Here is a 20,650-nt window from a genome sequence, read left to right on the forward strand (position 1 = left end):
AAACAACATCCCCCTGGTACAGATTTACAGCTTATATGATCTTTTAACAGCAAATAATCGATAGCTGCTCAGTTTAAGAGTACTCCTGAACGAACTTGATCCAATTCTTCAGCTATATTGGATAGTGCAGTAGCAGTAAGATTGATGGTTTTGGTCACCAAACATGCAAGCCTTCATAGTCCATGATCATTTTCATAAGCCAATCCAGGAACTCCCACTAGCTATATAGCCATGGTAAAAGCAGGTCTCCAATTAAGATGACATTATCATCACAGTTCTTGGGTAATGAGCATCACTGTCGTGTCTTTGGAAATACAGATGTTAGTATCGGGGCCACACGGCCCAATGAGCAGTTGCGAAAATCATCAGGGGAGAAGGAGGTAAAAGCAAATTGGTTGCATAAAAATATCCATCCCGTAGGAGCCCATGTCCCATACCAGTACCAGGTCAGGTCCATTCCATTGATTGGTGATAGGATCCCTCCATTTTACCATTGTTCTTTTTACAGCTGTTTTTTTTTTAATTTTTTTTATTTAGTGAATATAAATTTCCAAAGTACAGCTTATGGATTACAAAGGCTCCCCCCCCACAACTTCCCCCCCACCCACAACCCTCCCCCCTCCCACTCGCTCTCCCCTTCCATTCCCATCAAGATTCATTTTCAATTCTCTTTATATATAGAAAATCAATTTAGTATATATAGAGATTTCAACAGTTTGCCCTCCCATAGCAACACAAAGTGAAAAAAATACTGTTGGAGTACTAGTTATAGCATTAAATAACAGTTACACCTGTTTTTAAACAGAATTTAACAGAGACATCAAGAGAACATAGTAGATTACTTTAACTCATTGCTTTAACAGGATCAGATTTTGATTTTATGTCAAAGAAAATAGACTAATAGTTTTATAACCAAAAAAATTTTATAACATTTTGTAACTTTCTTACACCTTCTGTAACTTACTTAAACCTTTTTAATTCCAGTATAAACTAACTATTAAGATAAACAATTTTTACAAACCCTGTCCTTCCTTTATTTAAAAACCTTTTTTTCTTTTAACTTTCCTTATCAAGAATACACTTTTATAATTCTGACCTTTTACATCAAAGTGATGGTATCTGGGACAGTAGCAGTCAATGGGAGAGTAACTTTGTTTAATTTCCTGTAATCCACAGTCATTCTCCAGGTTTCATCTGATTTCTTAACAGGCCAAATTAGATAATTCTTTTTAGTGATTATGGGAATCATCACTCCAGCATTAACATAATTTTTTACTGTTTTAGATATTTCCTCATGTCCACCTGGAATTCTGTATTGTTTACACTGAATAACCTTAGTTGGCCCTGGCAGTGGTACAGGAGCTTAATATAATTTTCCTACCACTACCTAGCGGTTTGACTCCAAAGGGCAGCATTTTCTTTTTCCCAATTTACATTTATCCTGTACTGCTTTTTCTGATTGTTTACACATGCATCAGTATGCAGATAACAAAATCCATCCTCACCTCCCCAAAGCCTATCGTTCATTCCTCTTTTCTACCAGCACCGATTGCAAAACCTCAATAACTTGTGAAGGCTGTGCACTCCATAACTTGCCATTCCAATTCTCACTCAATCCTGAGCAGAGAGCCCATTCCTTTGCCAAAGAGGCCAACTGAGGGTCTTTCCAGCCAGGAACATCACAGGTTATACATGCAACTTCAGTTTTCTTTTTAAAGAAAGGCATTGCTTTGTATACTTGTGGATCCTGCCAACTATGCCAATTTGTGACAGCAAATTATTTTTCAGCTGTCTGCTGTGCACAGACTTAGTTACTTTTAGTTTAAACCACAAGAAATATGCTGCAAGCCTTATAGTGCACACTAAAATTATTTGGAGAAAAGATGGTAAAGGAGCATAGATTAACAGAATGTTGCAATAAACATGGCTCCATTGCTTGAATGATACTATAGCAAGACGGTCCATTGATCCCTGTAGGGAGGGCCTGAGGCTGGCCCCACTTCCAGTTTCCTGAACTCTGTTTTTTAATGAATTACATTCTTTATCAGTTTTGGAGTGACATTTATTGGCCCAATGCCTTCCCCTTTAGCACCGAGGGCAAATCCCAGGAGGAGCCTTATTTTGATTTTTGACTTTTGGACATTTTTCTTTTTTTTTTTGCACATGTCCCTGCTGCCCACATTTATAGCACCCTCAATTATCAGGCATAGCCCTCCTTGTTGATTTTGTAATGATATACCAAGCAGAGTGGCTGTTCCTGAATTTCCTGTTTTTGAGTGAATCCATTTTGCTAATTCCTCATCAAAGGGACTGTCACAGAATATCTCAGTCACAATAGCCAATTGATTCATGTCCACATTGTACTTATGTTTTGTAGAATTTACAGTACTGTGGGCATCACTAGTCAATCTTCAAACAGCACCGGAAAAGGATCCATACTGAGAATTAAACATCATTACTAATCATCACAGGCATGTTTAACATCCAGCATGACTGCGTGTTCCCCCAGGATGAAACAGCAGCAGCAGAGGCTTGTTTTGGCTCCCTCTTAAAGGCCCCAAAGACAAGAGTGGCTCATTGCCAAGATTTTAGGCAAGCAGTGCATCCCATCTCAGATCTTGGCCAGAGAGCCAAGACACGAAGCATTGCCCACCTGTTTATCAGAAACATTCCTTTATCCTTCTCCTTGGGAACTGGCCAGGCTCCCAAGGAGCAGGAGAAGGTCATTCGGCAAACAAGTTTCTTGGTTACCAGAGCCGATCCTAGGTACAAGCCTCTCCATCCCAAAAATTTGTCCTTACATTTGGCCCTAGGGTTGCATTGAGAGGTAGACATAATTAACACATCATAAGAATACAATACAAATTTTTCATACAAGCATACATCCAGTAATCAAACACAATAATATTTAAGGTGTTTTAAGGATAAATTGAAACATATCTGAGGGGGAATTAGCTTCTTGGACACCCATGTCAGGGACATAAAAAACAGTACCATTCCAATACAACAACTCAAACTGGTGCAGACAGCCTGAGAACTGCCTAGACAATCCCATGGCATGGAGATCTGAGGCATTGTTACTTGTTAAACAGACATGTTGAGGCGCACACAGTCCAATTAACAAATGCGCTAATATTTTGCATTACTCTAAAATTTGTGATTCGGGTTTCATTAAATATTTGCAACATCTCTTTTTGATAAGACAACAAATTTTTCAGCGGATGGAACATGGTGGGTAACCATTTAGCCATAATGATAGTAGCCTCTTATTATCTGTAATTGTTACATTCTTGCAGGTTTGTGGAATCTTAACTATTTGTGGCATATTTTGATTTACATTTTTTTTGTAAAGCAAACCAAGTATAATCTGTCCAAGCATTCCTATCAATAATAAGGGTAGAGTTAGTACATAATATAAAAACAGAATGGGTAGTCCGGACACTTTGTCACCACAATTCCTCATTTCACCTAGTAATATTAATTTCACAACAGGTAACATTGACTTTAAATGAAATATTTAAATGCAGGGTGAGGGCTGTCCAGTGTACACTGATCTATATTTTTTTTACTTTAAGTGTTTCTTATCCACAACACCCTCCTCAGCAAACCAAGGACTAATTTTTTCAACAGCACTGATAAATTGCTCTACAGTTTGTTTCTTTAACCCTATTCTCTACATCTGCAATAAAGTTTTCACAGCCTTTGTCACGGCTTGCTTTGTTTCTTTAAATGCACATTTAAATCTTTTTTGAGCAAATCCCAATGTTGCTCACTCATGACTCCTTCTGCGAACCAAGGACTGACTATTCCTATAGCATTAATGAACTGTTTTATGGCTCACCTTTTTTAACCCTTGCTTCTCGTGCCTTGAGTGAGGCTTCTAGCCCTTAAACAAACATTTCTTGCTGAGTGAGTGTTTGTCCCATAGTTTCATTGCTACACTTACCCTCGTAGCCTGTATCGCAGATGGGTCAGGATGCGGTGGCCACAATGCAGGTCTTCACTCGCCTTCTCCGGGCATGTATCACAGATGAATTGTCTGTGGTGGCTCTTATGAGAAGAGGCGGTGACCTAAATGAAACAGCCGGCTTTTCTAGCGACGTTCAGCTCAATTTCCATTCCTCATGCCCCATGTTGGGCGCCACTTGCCCCAGCCCGCAGGGTAATCAACTAGGACACAAGAAGGGCAGACCTGAATGGAGAGACAAACCAGACACAAGAAGGGAGACCGAGACAGTATTCTGATCAAGGTCTCACTTTATTGGAGAAGGAGGCAGCTTATATAATAAAAGGCAAGGATTGTAACAGTCAAGGTCTTACAGCTACCAGACCTGCTTATCAAGGTACAAGAAAGAGAGCACTGAAGCCAGATGGCCAAGCGCTAACCATATCAGTGAGCTGTACAAATGGAATTTTCTAGTGAATCCTCCTTACAGGAATACAGGTGAAGGTTAGTCTAAACAAAGGCCTATACAGGGAACCCAGCACAGTGGTTCCCAACAATTAGCCTTAACCCAAATCCTACCCCTAACCATAGACGTAGCCATAGCCCTAACCCTAACCCTAATCCTAGCCCTAAACCTAACCCTAACCCTCACTGTAACACTAAACTTAAATCCTAACCCTAACCATAAACACTAACCCTAAACATAAACCCTAAATACCCCAACTCTAGCCTTAACCTTAAACTAATCAGCATCCTAACCATAATCCTAACCCTTACACTAACCCTAACCCTAGCCCTCTCTCTAGCACTAGACCGAGTCCTAGCCCTAGCCCTTACACTAGCAGTAGCCCTAGCACTACCCTAACCCTAACCCTAATCCTAATCCTAACCCTAACCCTAAACCTAGACCTAGCCCTAACCCTAACCCTAGCCCAAAACCTAATCCTAGCCCTAGCCCTAACACTAGCCCTAGCCATAAACTGAACCCTAACCCTAACACTAATACTAAATCTAATCCTAATACTAGCCATAACAATACACCTAACCATAAACCTAACCTTAGCCCTAAGCCTACCCATAACCTTAACCCTAACCCTAACCCTGGCCCTAGCCCTAGACTTAGCCCTAACCATGATCTAACACTAATCCTATACCTAGCCTTAATGATACCCTAGCCTTAGCCCTAAACCTAACCCTAATCTTAACCATAAATATAACACTAGACATAGCCCTAGTCCTATCCCTAACCCTAACCCTAAACCTAGCCCTAACACTAACCCTAATAGAACCCTAACCCTAACACTATCCCTAACCCTAATGTTAGCCCTAGAACTAGAGCTAACCATCTCCCCAAAAGTATCCTTAACCCTAACACTAAAGCTAGCCCTAGCCCTAGCCCAAACCCTAACCCTAGGCCTACCCCTAAACCTAACCCTAACCCTTGTCCTAGCCCTAGCCCTAGCCTTAACCCTAACCTAAATGAAACCATAACCCTAATCCTTTGCCAGGCCCTAGCCCAATGCTATTCCTAACCCTAACCCTAAATTTAAAATTAACCCTAAATGAAACAATAACCCTACACCTAGCCCTTCACCTAGACCAAACCCTAGCCCCAGCCATAACACTAAACCTAATCCTAACACTAACCCTAGACCTAGACCTAGCCCTAACCCTAACCCTAATCCAAACCATAAACCGAACCCTAACCCTAGCCCTAGGCCTAGATCTAAACCTAACCCTAGCCCTAGCCCTAACCATAACCCTTACCTTCAACTTGGCTCCAGCCCTAACCCTAACCCTAGCCCTAACCCTAACTGTACCCCTATCCCTAACCCTATCCTTAGCCCTAGACCTAACCCTAACCCTAACCATGACCCTCACCATAACCCTAACCATAGATCTGAAGCCCAACCTTAAACACTAACCCTAACCCTAAACCCTAATCCTAACCCTAGACCTAACCTTAGCCTGAGCCCTAACCCTAACCCTATTCCTAGTTCTAGCCCTAGCCCTAACCCTATCCATAATCCGGACCCTAACTCTAATCCTAACCCTAAACCTACCCCTAGCCCTAGCTAAAACCCTAACCCTAAACTTAGCCCTAGCCCTAGCCATAGCCTTAACCTTAATCCTAACCCATACCCACCCTAAACCTAGCCCTAGGCCTAATCCTAGTCCTAACACTAACCTTAACCCAATACTAATCCAAACCCTAGCCCTCGCCCTAGCCCTAACCCTAATCCTAACCCTAACTGTAACCATAAACCTAACCCCAGCTCAAGCACTAGCCCTAACCTTGACAGTAAGCCTAAGCCTAAACCTAAACCTAAACCTAACCCTCACCTAAACCTAAACCTATCCCTAATCCTAACCCTAGGCTTATACATAGTTAGAACCCTAGCCCTAGCCCTAACCCTAACCATAGGCCTAACTCTGACCCGCCCCTACCCCTAACCATAAACCTAAATGCAACCCTAACCCTAACCTCAGCTCTAGCACTTGCCCTAGACCTAACACTGAACCTAACCCTAACACTAACCCTAACACTAACCTAAACCTAATCCTTGCACGTAACCCTAAACCTAACCCTAAACCTATACCTAGCTCTAGCCAAAGCCCTAGCCCTAGCACTAACCCTAACCCTAACCCTAACCCTAATCTTAGCCTTAGTTCTAACCCTAACACTAACCCAGCCCTAATCCAAACCCTAGCCCTATCACTAACCCAAACCCTACCCCAACCCTAAACCTAGTCCTAGTCCTAAACCTAGCCCTAGACATAGCACTTTCCCTAACCTAGCCCTAATGACAACCCTCAACCCTAATCCTAACCCTAAACCTAACCCAAGACCTAGCACTAGCCCTAGGGCTAACAGTAACCCTAAACCTAGCCCAAGACCTAACACTAAAACTAACCCTAAACATAAATATAACTCCAGCCCTAGACATAGCTCTAAACCTAGCCATAGAACTACCCATAGCCCAAGCCTGAACCCCAACCTAGCACTAGCTCTAGCCCCAGCCCTAACAATAATCCTAACCTAACCCTAATGCTAATACTAACCCTAACTCTAATCCTAGCCCTAATAATACCCCTAGCTTTAGCCCTACCCAAAATCCTAACCCTAACCCTAAACTTAGACCTAGACCTAGCCCTAAACCTAACACTAACCCTAATCCTAAAACTAGCCTGAGACCTAGTCCTAGCCCAAACCCTAAAATTAAACTTAACCCTTGACCTAACCCTAGCACTAGCCCTAACCCTAGATTTAGCCCTAACCATAACCCTAAACCTAGATCTAGCCCTAGCCCTAACCCTAACACTAACCCTAGACCTAACCTGAACCCTAAACCTAACCCTAATCCAAAACCTAACCCTAACCCTAACACTACCCTAGCCCTAACCCTAACACTAACACTAACCCTCGCCCAAGCCCTAGCCCTAAAAATAACCCTTACCTAACCAAAAGATTGACCCTGACCTTAGCCCTAGAAATAGCATTAATTCTAGCCCTAGTCCAAACCCTAAAGTTAACACTAACCCTAACTCTAACCCTAACCCTACCCTAACAATACACCTAGCCAAAACCTGAACCCTAGAGCTAGCCCTAGCACTAGCCCTAGACCTAACACAAACCCTAACCCTAACCCTAGCCCTAGCCCTGGACCTAAACCTTACCCTAGCCCTAGTCCTAGCATTAGTCCTAGCCCTAGCCTGACACCTAGCCCTAGCCCTAACCCTAACCCTAACCCTAAACCTTGAACTAACCCTAGCCCTAGACCTAGCCCTAGCCCTAATCCAAGCCCCAAACTGAACTCTAACCCTAATCCTCACACTAGCCGTAACCGTAGCCCTAGCCCTAAGCCTAAACCTAACCCAAACCTTAGCCCTAGCCCTAGCCTAACACTAACCCTCACCCTAGGCCAAACCCTAACACTAGCCCTAACTCTAACCCTAACCCTAATCCTAGCCCTAGCCCAAACTCTAACCATAACCTTAATCCAAGCCCTAGCCCTAACCCTAACCATAACCCTACACCTAAACCTAACCATAGCTCTAGCCCTAGTTTAGCCCTAACCCTAAATATAACACTTACCCTAAACCCAACACTAGTCCAAGCCCTAACCCTAGCCCTAGCCCTAACCCTAAAACTAGCCTTAACCCTAATCCTAACCCTAACCCTAAACCTAGACCGAGCCCTAGCCCTAACCCTAACTCTAACTGTAATCCTAACATTGCACTAATTCTAACCCTAACCCTAACAAGAACCCTACCCTATCTCTAGCCCCAGCCCTAACCCTAACCATAGCCCTTACCATAGACCTAGCAAACCCTAACACTAACACTAACCCTCGCCTTAGACCTAGCCCTAACACTAACCCTTACTCTAATTAGAAGATTAACCCTAAACCTCACCCTAGAACTAGCCCTAGACCTAAACCTAAACTTAACACTAAACCCAACCCTAGCCCTAGCCCTAACATTCGACCTAGCTCAAATCCTAACCCTAGACCAAGACCAACCCTAGACCTAGCCCTAACCCTAACCCTAAACATAGACCTGTCCTGAAGACCAACAAGGAGACAGATTTAAACGACACTAAGCTCAAATGGACCTAACAGATATCTACAGAGCTTTTCATCCTACACAGAAAGAATTTACATTCTTCTCAGCAGTACATGGAACCTTCTCTAGGATTGACCACATACTAGGCCATAAAACAAGTCTCAGCAAATTCAAAAGAATTAGAATCATACCATGCAGCTTCTCAGACCATAAAGGAATGAAGTTGGAAATTAGCAACTCGGGAATCCATAGAGCACGTGCAAACACATGGAGACTGAATAACATGCTCCTGAATGAACAATGGGTCATAGAAGAAATTAAAAGAGAAATCAAAAATTCTCTGGAAGTAAATGAGGATAACAGTACATCATACCAAAACCTATGGGATACAGCAAAAGCAGTGTTAAGAGGAAAGTTTATATCAATAGGTGCCTACATCAAGAAATTGGAAAGGCACCAAATAGATGAGCTTTCAAGTAATCTCAAGGATCTAGAATCAGCAGCAAACCAGACCCAAAGCTAGTAGGAGAAGAGAAATAATTAAAATCAGAGAAGGGAGAGCAGCAAGACGGCGGAATAGGCAGGGAGCACACTATTAGTCCGGGGGGAGAGAAAGTTTTTTTTTTTTTGACAGGCAGAGTGGACAGTGAGAGAGAGACAGAGAGAAAGGTCCCCCTTTTGCCGTTGCTTCACCCTCCAATGGCCGCCGCGGTAGCGCGCTGCGGCCGGCGCACCGCGCTGTTCCGATGGCAGGAGCCAGGTGCTTATCCTGGTCTCCCCTGGGGTGCAGAGCCCAAACACTTGGGCCATCCTCCACTGCACTCCCTGGCCACAGCAGAGAGCTGGCCTGGAAGAGGGGCAACCGGGACAGGATCGGTGCCCCGACCGAGACTAGAACCCGGTGTGCAGGCGCTGCAAGGCGGAGGATTAGCCTGTTGAGCCACGGCACCGGCCAAGAAAGTTTAATATAAGTGGAGATACTGCAGGGTCAAGGAAGAGTAGGGCATGAAACAGCAGAGGAAACTCTTCCGGAACTAGTGATTCACAGTGGACCTGCGTGGAGAGCGTGGGAGCCCAAGTTCGGGACACCAGCGGCAGACTCAACACACCAGCGCTGGAATGCGAGGTGAGCCGAACCTCAATAGCCCGAGATACCAGCGGGCAAGTGGAAAGAGGAGGCTAGAGGGAACGAGGCTTGAAACTCCGTGGGGAAAAGTTCACCAGGCTAACTAGAAGAGAGATAGGAAAAAAATAAAAAAAGTGACAGATACAGACACAAGTTTCTCTCTCTCTCCGCTCAGCTCTCAAAGGCGAGCAAGACAGAGCAGGCGCCATTTTGGACATACGTCATAAGCAGGGCGACCTCAGGTCTGCACCAGCCCTGAGCCTAGCAGAAAAACCTGACTCTGGGGGGAGGGGTGAAATAACAGGAGATTAGCATCTAACTTGGCAACCCAGTGGGAGACTGCAGGAGAATTGGAGCCCACACCGAGGGCAGCAGAGATTCCCTGTGTGGTCCTTGGGAAAGAGCTTCCAATCTCTGGCTCCTGTGGGTATATCATTTGCCTGCTAACTACCTCCAATTACGTTCAGCTGTGTGGAATTACTTCCCTTTTAAATCAAAAAAAGAAAGAGAGATTTACCGCACCTAACCTGGGAGTGTCATCTTTGACACACCCTCAACCCTGAGGAACCAAACACAGCTCTCTGTCCACACTCATCTCAAGCCTCTAAGGCTCCACTGAAAGCAGACAGTCCACTTAATATAGAGCCATAGTGTAACAAGAAAAAACACCACAGTGAAGAAACCAAGTATCTCCAACATGCCAAACAACAAACGCAAAAACCGAGGTAACAAGAACAAGGAAGAAACTATGACGCCCCCAAATGAAAAAGACACCCCAATTCAAGATTATGAAGACGATGAGATAGAAGAAATGCAAGAAGCGGATCTCAAAAAATTGATAAAAACATTAAGAAGTTCTCAGAAACAAATTCTTGAACTACAGAAATCCTTCATGGACAAGATAGAAAATCTCTCTCATGAAAGTGAAATATTAAGGAGGAATCAAAATGAAATGAAACAACTAGTGGAACAAGAAACTCTGATAGTGACGAGAAATGATAATGAAATGAAGAATTCAATAGATCAAATGACAAACACATTAGAGAGCCTTAAAAACAGAATGAGCGAAGCAGAAGAGAGAATATCAGACTTAGAAGACAGAGAACAGGAAAGGAAACAGGCAAACCAAAGAAAAGAAGAAGAAATTAGAAATCTAAAAAATATTGTCAGGAATCTACAGGATACTATTAAAAAACCCAACATTCGGGTTCTAGGAGTTCCTGAAGGCATGGAGAGGGAGAAAGGATTAGAAGGCATTTTCAGTGACATACTAGCAAAAAATTTCCCAGGTTTAGAGAAGGACAGAGGCATCTTAGTACAGGAAGCTTATAGAACCCCTAATAAACATGACCAAAAGAGATCCTCACCACGACATGTTGTAATCAAACTCACCACAGTGAAACATAAAGAAAAGATCCTAAAATGTGCAAGAGAGAAACGTCAGATTACTCTTAGAGGATCTGCAATTAGACTCACAGCAGACTTCTCATCAGAAACCCTACAAGCTAGAAGGGAATGGCGAGACATAGCCCAGGTACTAAGAGAGAAAAAACTGCCAGCCCAGAATACTATATCCTGCAAAGCTCTCATTTGTGAATGAAGGTGAAATTCAGACTTTTCATAGCAAACAGAAACTGAAAGAATTTGTTACCACTCATCCTGCCCTGCAAAAGATGCTTAAAGATGTGTTACACACAGAAACACAGAAACATGGTCATCAATATGAAAGAAGGTAAAGGAAGGAAACCTCACAGCAAAAGATCACAGGAAGCTCAATTTCTCTTTGACATAGAATTAAACTCTGATGCTCTGTTAAAGCAATGTGTTATAGTAATCTATTATGTTCTCTTGATGTCTGTTAAATTCTAATTGTTCAAAAACAGCTGAATTTTTATTAAGAGCTATGGGTTATTTAAATATGTGCTTATTTTCAAAAATTTGAATAATCACCTTGTAACAATGATCAAATTTGGTCTATGTTATGTCATGATTTTAAAGAATCTTATTTCAACCAGATATTTTGGATTTTGAGCCTTCTTGGCATTCTTGACAGGCATTCCAAAAATCAAAGTTTCAAACAATCTGGCCTCTAAAATTTCCAGTAAATCCTGGACTTTGTTTTTTCCAGTTTGGGCCCAACTGAAAAAATCGAAGGACCTATGTCTCTCATCTTATAGAGACACCAACTAATCAGTCTATTTGGATGATATTAGAAGGACTGTCAAGATGTGATGTGGTACCAGACTTTAAGTTTCTATAATGGAAAATGCTATTAATACAAATGTTTGAGAATTAAAAAGTCTAATGATCTTGTGTTACTGGACATGATAGTTATCTTAATGAGAAAGCCCCAGAGGCCTAAAGGGTTAAATACTTGTAAAATCCTACAGGTGCTTTCAAAAATACTGTGAAGTAAGCAAGTGCCTCTTGTTGGTTGATGAGTTTATAAGTTTAAACATGGCGACTTAAAGTCTTTTGTCATCCACAGTTATATATGATGTGCTGCTCATAAAACTAAAGTGTTGTTGGTCCTGTGTTTAGCTGTCCTCCTATAGGTTCCTATGGACATTTTCAAGCCACTTCCATTGTATTCAGTACTTTGGGATGGCTCTGTCAACAGATGAAGCCAATAATGTATTAACAGTACCAACTGAGAGAAAGTATGGTTAACTGAGGTTACTAAAAACAAAAAGCAATTCAAATCAATTGGCAATCTACAAAAAGAGTTAAAGATTTTAAAAGCTATCATTAAAATTGCTATATTGGTCTATTATGCTATGTTATATGTGTGCACATATTGTATGTCCACATGGGGAAATTTTATTAAGAGTTTTATTTTAAAAGGCTTATAGATAAGATTGTCCATAAATTTAAGCTGCTAAAATCAATCAAAGATACATTTTAATTTGAGTGACCTGAATCTGTGTATCATATGTTTTAAACGTGTTGGTAGAAAGAAACTAAAAACATTTTATATGGTTGTGCTTAAGTTTACTGGCTAAACAAACTACACCATGTTAGATATTTAAGAGGTGTTTTCAAATACATGATTCTTAAAATTTATAGAAGGCATTGGACCTTCTGGTAAATGTTTTCTTAAATTGTTATCTAGTGGTTGAAATGGTTTCCTAAGTATTCATGTGATATTGCTATTGTCAGCAAGCGATCTAGGACTTGCTCCCTCATTTCTCTATTCTAAGCCCAACTTGTTCTTTCATTTCTCTATTCTCTTCAAGGTAGGAAACTAATTCTATTATGAAGGAATCTGTAGGATGCACAATTTAATCTTTAGACCTTATAAAAGAGATGGCTAACATTTTTCTGTAATAGCATAGCCAAAATAAGAACTTAAATAATAATCTCATAGCTAGATTCACGTCGCCATCAGCGAAGTATACAGTAAGTAGAAAAAAACCTCCCTTTCAGACCAAAGGGAAAGAAAGTTTTAAAGTGAGAATATAATTATCTTCATGGGCATTGTCTACCTTAGAAAAAGTACTACAGAACATGCCTGTGACTATAGACTTGTAGTTCAGGCCACAGAAGATTAGAGATAGGACTTGGGCACTCCCTTGACTTGCATCCTCTGGTCTGCTTTAACAAAAATCAGGAGGAAAAGAAAGCTCGGCATCAGAAGCCATGGGTGGCAGGCCTATTAATGGCTGATCTGTACAGTGATCTGCCCTCAAGGAGACCCAACAGGCCAGTCCACTGCAGTGGCTTTCAAAGTGGTAAGCCTGGGCTTCAGCAGAAGTCAGCTTGTGAAGAGCCCTGGCAGCTCTGCCAAGAGTTGGATCACTGGAAATGGACGTGCCCTGGAGTCGAAGGATGCCCAGGTCAGAGCCACAGATCTTATTGGCTCGAAGCTGAAAAGCCCTTCACTCAGCCCAACTTCCAAAGGGACCACTGCAGCTGAGGGGATGGTCAAGTAGGGTCAGCAACATTGCAGGCAGAACTGTAAATTTCTTGTTAGAGATGCCCCCTGCCTTTACCTGGCCAGCTCTCCTCCCAGGCCAGCCAAGTAATGAAAGTCAACAGAGTGCCTTCCCCTAGGAGGTTCACACCTCCCTTAGGATATACCCCATGTGAAGAGATAGATAGGTCTGGGCCTCTGAATTTACAAGGCCTAAAGCCCAACAGATTATTATCAAGCCCCTTCTATCAGGTTCTCTCAATCAGAAAAATTACTTGTAGCTTAGACAGCACCTTTCTTAGCTCCTCTAATAATGACTCTGTCCTTTGTTCTAGACCCTGTCTAGTGCACTTGGGCCTCATTCCTTTGTAATCATAACCTCTACTCTACCACCAATGGCTCTACTCCCAACCTGTGTGTACTGATGGTCCTCTTCCCCACTTAATGCTGTATAATTGTTCAAACCTGGTAAATGCCACTCTTAGGATCATTGGTTACTATCCTCACTCTGTCTTTTATGACCCTGTCTAAATATGATCAGAGTCGGGGAACTTGGAAGGCTTCCATAGCCTTGGCAACTCATGACGACAGCCTAGGGTGGTTACTGGCACCATAAACTAGAGTGTCAATTTGTTGGGTCAACAACAGGAGCCACTGTGCACTTGCTCCTCATGTAGGATCTCTGTCCTTAATGTGCTGTACATTGTGATTTAATGCTATAACTAGTACTCAAACAGTATGTTTCACTTTGTGTTTCTATGTGGGTGCAAACTGTTGAAATCTTTATACTAAATTGATCTTCTGTATATAAAGAGAATTGAAAATGAATCTTGATGCAAATGGAAAGGGAGAGGGAGCGGGAGAGGGGAGGGTTGTGGGTGGGAGGGAAGTTATGGGAGGGAGAAGCCATTGTAATCCATAAGCTGTACACTGGAAATTTATATTCATTAAATAAAAGTTAAAAAATAAATACAAAAAAAATAAAATAAAATCAGAGAAGAAATCAACAGGATTGAATCCAAAAAAAATTACAAAAAATCAGCCAAACGAGGAGCTGGTTTTTTGAAAAAATAAACAAAATTGACACCCCATTGGCCCAACTAACTAAAAAAAGAAGAGAAAAGACCCAAATCAATAGGATCAGAGATGAAAAGGGAAACGTAACAACAGACGCCACAGATATAAAAAGAATCATCAGAAATTACTACAAGGACTTGTATGCCAGCAAACAGGGAAATCTATCAGAAATGGACAGATTCTTGGACACATACAACCTACCTAAATTGAGCCAGGAAGACATAGAAAACCTAAACAGACCCATAACTGAGACAGAAATTGAAACAGTAATAAAGGCCCTCCCAACAAAGAAAAGCCCAGATGGATTCACTGCTGAGTTCTAGCAGACATTTAAAGAAGAACTAACTCCAATTCTTCTCAAACTATTCAGAACAATCGAAAAAGAGGGAATCCTCCCAAATTCTTTCTATGAAGCCACCATCACCTTAATTCCTAAGCCAGAAAAAGATGCAGCTTTGAAAGAGAATTACAGACCAATATCCCTGATGAACATAGATGCAAAAATACTCAATAAAATTCTGGCCAATAGAATGCAACATCACATTAGAAAGATTATCCACCCAGACCAAGTGGGATTTATCCCTGGTATGCAGGGATGGTTCAACATTTGCAAAACAATCAATGTGATACACTACATTAACAGACTGCAGAAGAAAAACCATATGATTCTCTCAATAGATGCAGAGAAAGCATTGGATAAAATACAACACCCTTTCATGATGAAAACTCTAAGCAAACTGGGTATGGAAGGAACATTCCTCAATACAATCAAAGCAATATATGAAAACCCATGGCCAACATCCTATTGAATGGGGAAAAGTGGTTCCGGGCAAGATGGCGGAATAGGCAGAAGCACACTTAGTCCGGGGGGAGAGAAAGTTTAATATAAGTGGAGATACTGCAGGGTCAAGGAAGAGTAGGGGAAGAAACAGCAGCGGAAACTCTTCCGGAACTAGTGATTCACAGTGGACCTGCGTGGAGAGAGTGGGAGCCCAAGTTCGGGACACCAGCAGCAGACTCAATGCACCAGCACTGGAACGCGAGGTGAGCCGAACCTCCATAGCCCGAGATACCAGCGAGCAAGTGGAAAGAGGAGACTAGAGGGAACGAGGCTTGAAACTCCGTGGGGAAAAGTTCACCAGGCTAACTAGAAGAGAGAGAAAAATAAAAAATAAAAAATAAAAAATAAAAAAAAATAAAAAATAAAAAAAGTGACTGATACGGACACAGGTTTCTCTCTCTCCGCTCACCTCTCAAAGGCGAGCAAGACAGAGCAGGCGCCATTTTGGACATACGTCATAAGCTGGGCGACCTCAGGTCTGCACCGGCCCTGAGCCGAGCAGAAAAACCTGACTCTGGGGGGAGGGGTGAAATAACAGGAGATTAGCATCTAACTTGGCAACCCAGTGGGAGATTGCAGGAGAATTGGAGCCCACACCGAGGGCAGCAGAGATTCCCTGTGTGGTCCTTGGGAAAGAGCTTCCGATCTCTGGCTCCTGTGGGTATATCATTTGCCTGCTAACTACCTCCAATTACATTCAGCTGTGCGGAATTACTTCCCTTTTGAATCAAAAAAGAGAGAGATTTACCACGCCTAACCTGGGAGTGTCATCTTTGACACACCCTCAGCCCTGAGGAACCAAACACAGCTCTCAGTCCACACTCATCTCAAGCCTCTAAGGCACCACTGAAAGCAGACAGTCCACTTAATATAGAGCCATAGTGTAACAAGAAAAAACACCACAGTGAAGAAACCAAGTATCTCCAACATGCCAAACAACAAACACAAAAACCAAGCTAACAAGAATAAGGAAGACACTATGACACCCCCAAATGAAAAAGACACCCCAATTCAAGATTATGAAGATGAGGAGATTGAAGAAATGCAAGAAGCAGATCTCAAAAAATTGCTAAGAACATTAAGAAGTTCTCAAAAACAAATTCTTGAACTACAGAAATCCTTCATGGACAAGATAGAAAATCTCTCTCATGAAAATGAAATATTAAGGAGGAATCAAAATGAATTGAAACAGCTAGTGGAACAAGAAATGGTGATAGTGATGAGAAACCACAATGAAATGAAGAATTCAATAGATCAAATGACAAACACATTAGAGAGTCTTAAAAACAGAATGGACGAAGCAGAAGAGAGAATATCAGACTTAGAAGACAGAGAACAGGAAAGGAAACAATCAAATCAAAGAAAAGAAGAAGAAATCAGAAATCTAAAAAATACTGTCAGGAATCTACAGGATACTCTTAAAAAACCCAACATTCGGGTTCTAGGAGTACCTGAAGGCATGGAGAGAGAGAAAGGATTAGAAGGCCTTTTTAGTGAGATACTGGCAGAAAATTTCCCAGGTTTGGAGAAAGACAGAGACATCCTAATACAGGAAGCTCATAGAACCCCTAATAAACATGACCAAAAGAGATCCTCACCACGACACGTCGTAATCAAACTCACCACAGTGAAACACAAAGAAAAGATCCTAAAATGTGCAAGAGAGAAACGCCAGATTACTCTCAGAGGATCTCCAATTAGACTCACAGCTGACTTCTCTTCAGAAACCCTGCAAGCTAGGAGAGAATGGCGAGACATAGCCCAGGTGCTAAGAGAGAAAAACTGCCAGCCCAGAATATTATATCCTGCAAAGCTCTCATTTATGAATGAAGGTGAAATAAAGACCTTTCAAAGCAAACAGAAACTGAAAGAATTTGTCGCCACTCATCCAGCCCTGCAAAAGATGCTTAAAGATGTGTTACATACAGAAACACAGAAACACGGTCACCAATATGAAAGAAGGTAAAGGAAGGAAACCTCACACCAAAAGATCACAGGAATCTCAAACCATATATTAGAAAGTATCTTTGGCTAATGGCAGGGCAAAGTTACTCCTTCTCAATAGTCACACTGAATGTTAATGGCTTGAACTGTCCAGTTAAAAGACAACGATTGGCTGATTGGGTTAAGGAACAAAACCCATCCTTTTGCTGCTTACAAGAAACCCATCTATCCAACAATGATCCATACAGGCTGAGAGTGAAAGGCTGGAAAAAGATATACCACGCCAACAGAAATGAAAAGAGAGCGGGCGTAGCCATCTTAATATCGGACAACATAAACTTTACCACAAAAACTGTTAGGAGAGACAAAGAGGGGCACTATATAATGATTAAGGGATCAATTCAACAGGAAGATATAACGATTATCAATGTATATGCACCTAATTACAGGGCACCAGCTTATTTAAAAGACTTGTTAAGGGACTTAAAGGGAGACTTAGACCCCAATACAATAGTACTGGGGGATTTCAATACTCCACTCTCAGAGATAGACAGATCAACAGGACAGAAGATCAACAAGGAGACAGTAGATTTAAATGACACTATAGCCCAAATGGATCTAACAGATATCTACAGAACTTTTCATCCTACATCTAAGGACTTTACATTCTTCTCAGCAGTACATGGAACCCTCTCTAGGATTGACCACATACTAGGCCATAAAGCAAGTCTCAGCAAATTCAAAAGAATTAGAATCATACCATGCAGCTTCTCAGACCACAAAGGAATGAAATTGGAAATTGGCAACTCAGGAATCCCTAGAGCACGTGCAAACACATGGAGATTGAACAACATGCTCCTGAATGAACAATGGGTCATAGAAGAAATTAAAAGAGAAATCAAAAATTTTCTGGAAGTAAATGAGGATAACAGCACAACATACCAAAACCTATGGGATACAACAAAAGCAGTGTTAAGAGGAAAGTTTATATCAATAGGTGCCTACATCAAGAAATTGGAAAGGCACCAAATAGATGAGCTTTCAAGTCATCTCAAGGATCTAGAAGATCTGCAGCAAACCAAACCCAAACCCAGTAGGAGAAGAGAAATAATTAAAATCAGAGAAGAAATCAACAGGATTGAATCCAAAAAAACATTACAAAAAATCAGCCAAACGAGGAGCTGGTTTTTTGAAAAAATAAACAAAATTGACACCCCATTGGCCCAACTAACTAAAAAAAGAAGAGAAAAGACCCAAATCAATAGGATCAGAGATGAAATGGGAAACGTAACAACAGACGCCACAGAAATAAAAAGAATCATCAGAAATTACTACAAGGACTTGTATGCCAGCAAACAGGGAAATCTATCAGAAATGGACAGATTCTTGGACACATACAACCTCCCTAAATTGAGCCAGGAAGACATAGAAAACCTAAACAGACCAATAACTGACACAGAAATTGAAACAATAATAAAGGCCCTCCCAACAAAGAAAAGCCCAGGGCCAGATGGATTCACTGCTGAGTTCTACCAGACATTTAGAGAAGAACTAACTCCAATTCTTCTCAAACTATTCAGAGCAATCGAAAAAGAGGGAATCCTCCCAAATTCTTTCTATGAAGCCACCATCACCTTAATTCCTAAGCCAGAAAGAGACGCAACATTGAAAGAGAATTACAGACCAATATCCCTGATGAACATAGATGCAAAAATCCTCAATAAAATTCTGGCCAATAGATTGCAACAACACATCAGAAAGATCATCCACCCAGACCAAGTGGGATTCATCCCCGGTATGCAGGGATGGTTCAACATTCGCAAAACAATCAACGTAATACACTACATTAACAGACTGCAGAAGAAAAACCATATGATTCTCTCAATAGACGCAGAGAAAGCATTTGATAAAATACAACACCCTTTCATGATGAAAACTCTAAGCAAACTGGGTATGGAAGGAACATTCCTTAATACAATCAAAGCAATATATGAAAAACCCACGGCCAACATCCTATTGAATGGGGAAAAGTTGGAAGCATTTCCACTGAGATCTGGTACCAGACAGGGATGCCCTCTCTCACCACTGCTATTCGATATAGTTCTGGAAGTTTTGGCCAGAGCTATTAGGCAAGAAAAAGAAATTAAAGGGATACAAATTGGGAAGGACGAACTCAAACTATCCCTCTTTGCAGATGATATGATTCTTTATTTAGGGGACCCAAAGAACTCTACTAAGAGACTGCTGGAACTCATCGAAGAGTTTGGCAAAGTAGCAGGATATAAAATCAATGCACAAAAATCAACAGCCTTTGTATACACAGGCAATGCCACGGCTGAGGAAGAACTTCTAAAATCAATCCCATTCACAATAGCTACAAAAACAATCAAATACCTTGGAATAAACTTAACCAAAGACGTTAAAGATCTCTACGATGAAAACTACAAAACCTTAAAGAAAGAAATAGAAGAGGATACCAAAAAATGGAGAAATCTTCCATGCTCATGGATTGGAAGAATCAATATCATCAAAATGTCTATTCTCCCAAAAGCAATTTATACATTCAATGCAATACCCATCAAGATCCCGAAGACCTTCTTCTCAGATCTGGAAAAAATGATGCTGAAATTCATATGGAGACACAGAAGACCTCGAATAGCCAAAGCAATCCTGTACAACAAAAACAAAGCCGGAGGCATCACAATACCTGATTTTAGGACATACTACAGGGCAGTTGTTATCAAAACAGCATGGTACTGGTACAGAAACAGATGGATAGACCAATGGAACAGAATAGAAACACCAGAAATCAATCCAAACATCTACAGCCAACTTATATTTGACCAAAGATCCAAATCTAATCCCTGGAATAAGGACAGTCTATTCAATAAATGGTGCTGGGAAAATTGGATTTCCATGTGCAGAAGCTTGAAGCAAGACCCATACCTATCACCTTACACAAAAATTCACTCAACATGGATCAAAAACTTAAATCTACGACCCGAAACCATCAAATTATTAGAGAGCATTGGAGAAACCCTGCAAGATATAGGCACAGGCAAAGACTTCCTGGAAAATACTCCAACAGCACAGGCAGTCAAAACCAAAATTAACATTTGGGATTGCATCAGATTGAGAAGTTTCTGTACTTCAAAAGAAACAGTCAGGAAAGTGAAGAGGCAACCAACAGAATGGGAAAAAATATTCGCAAACTATACTACAGATAAAGGATTGATA

At 41.4% G+C, this 20,650-nt stretch overlaps 1 pseudogene; it reads left to right on the forward strand.

Moving 5' to 3' along the window:
• The first annotated feature begins 257 nt into the window (after positions 1–257).
• LOC133762134 (mitochondrial glutamate carrier 2-like) overlaps positions 258–20,650 on the forward strand; it is a 76,127-nt pseudogene continuing 55,734 nt past the window's right edge.

This window comes from Lepus europaeus, chromosome 6, assembly GCF_033115175.1.
Source record: "Lepus europaeus isolate LE1 chromosome 6, mLepTim1.pri, whole genome shotgun sequence".
Classification (NCBI taxonomy): Eukaryota; Metazoa; Chordata; class Mammalia; order Lagomorpha; family Leporidae; genus Lepus; species Lepus europaeus.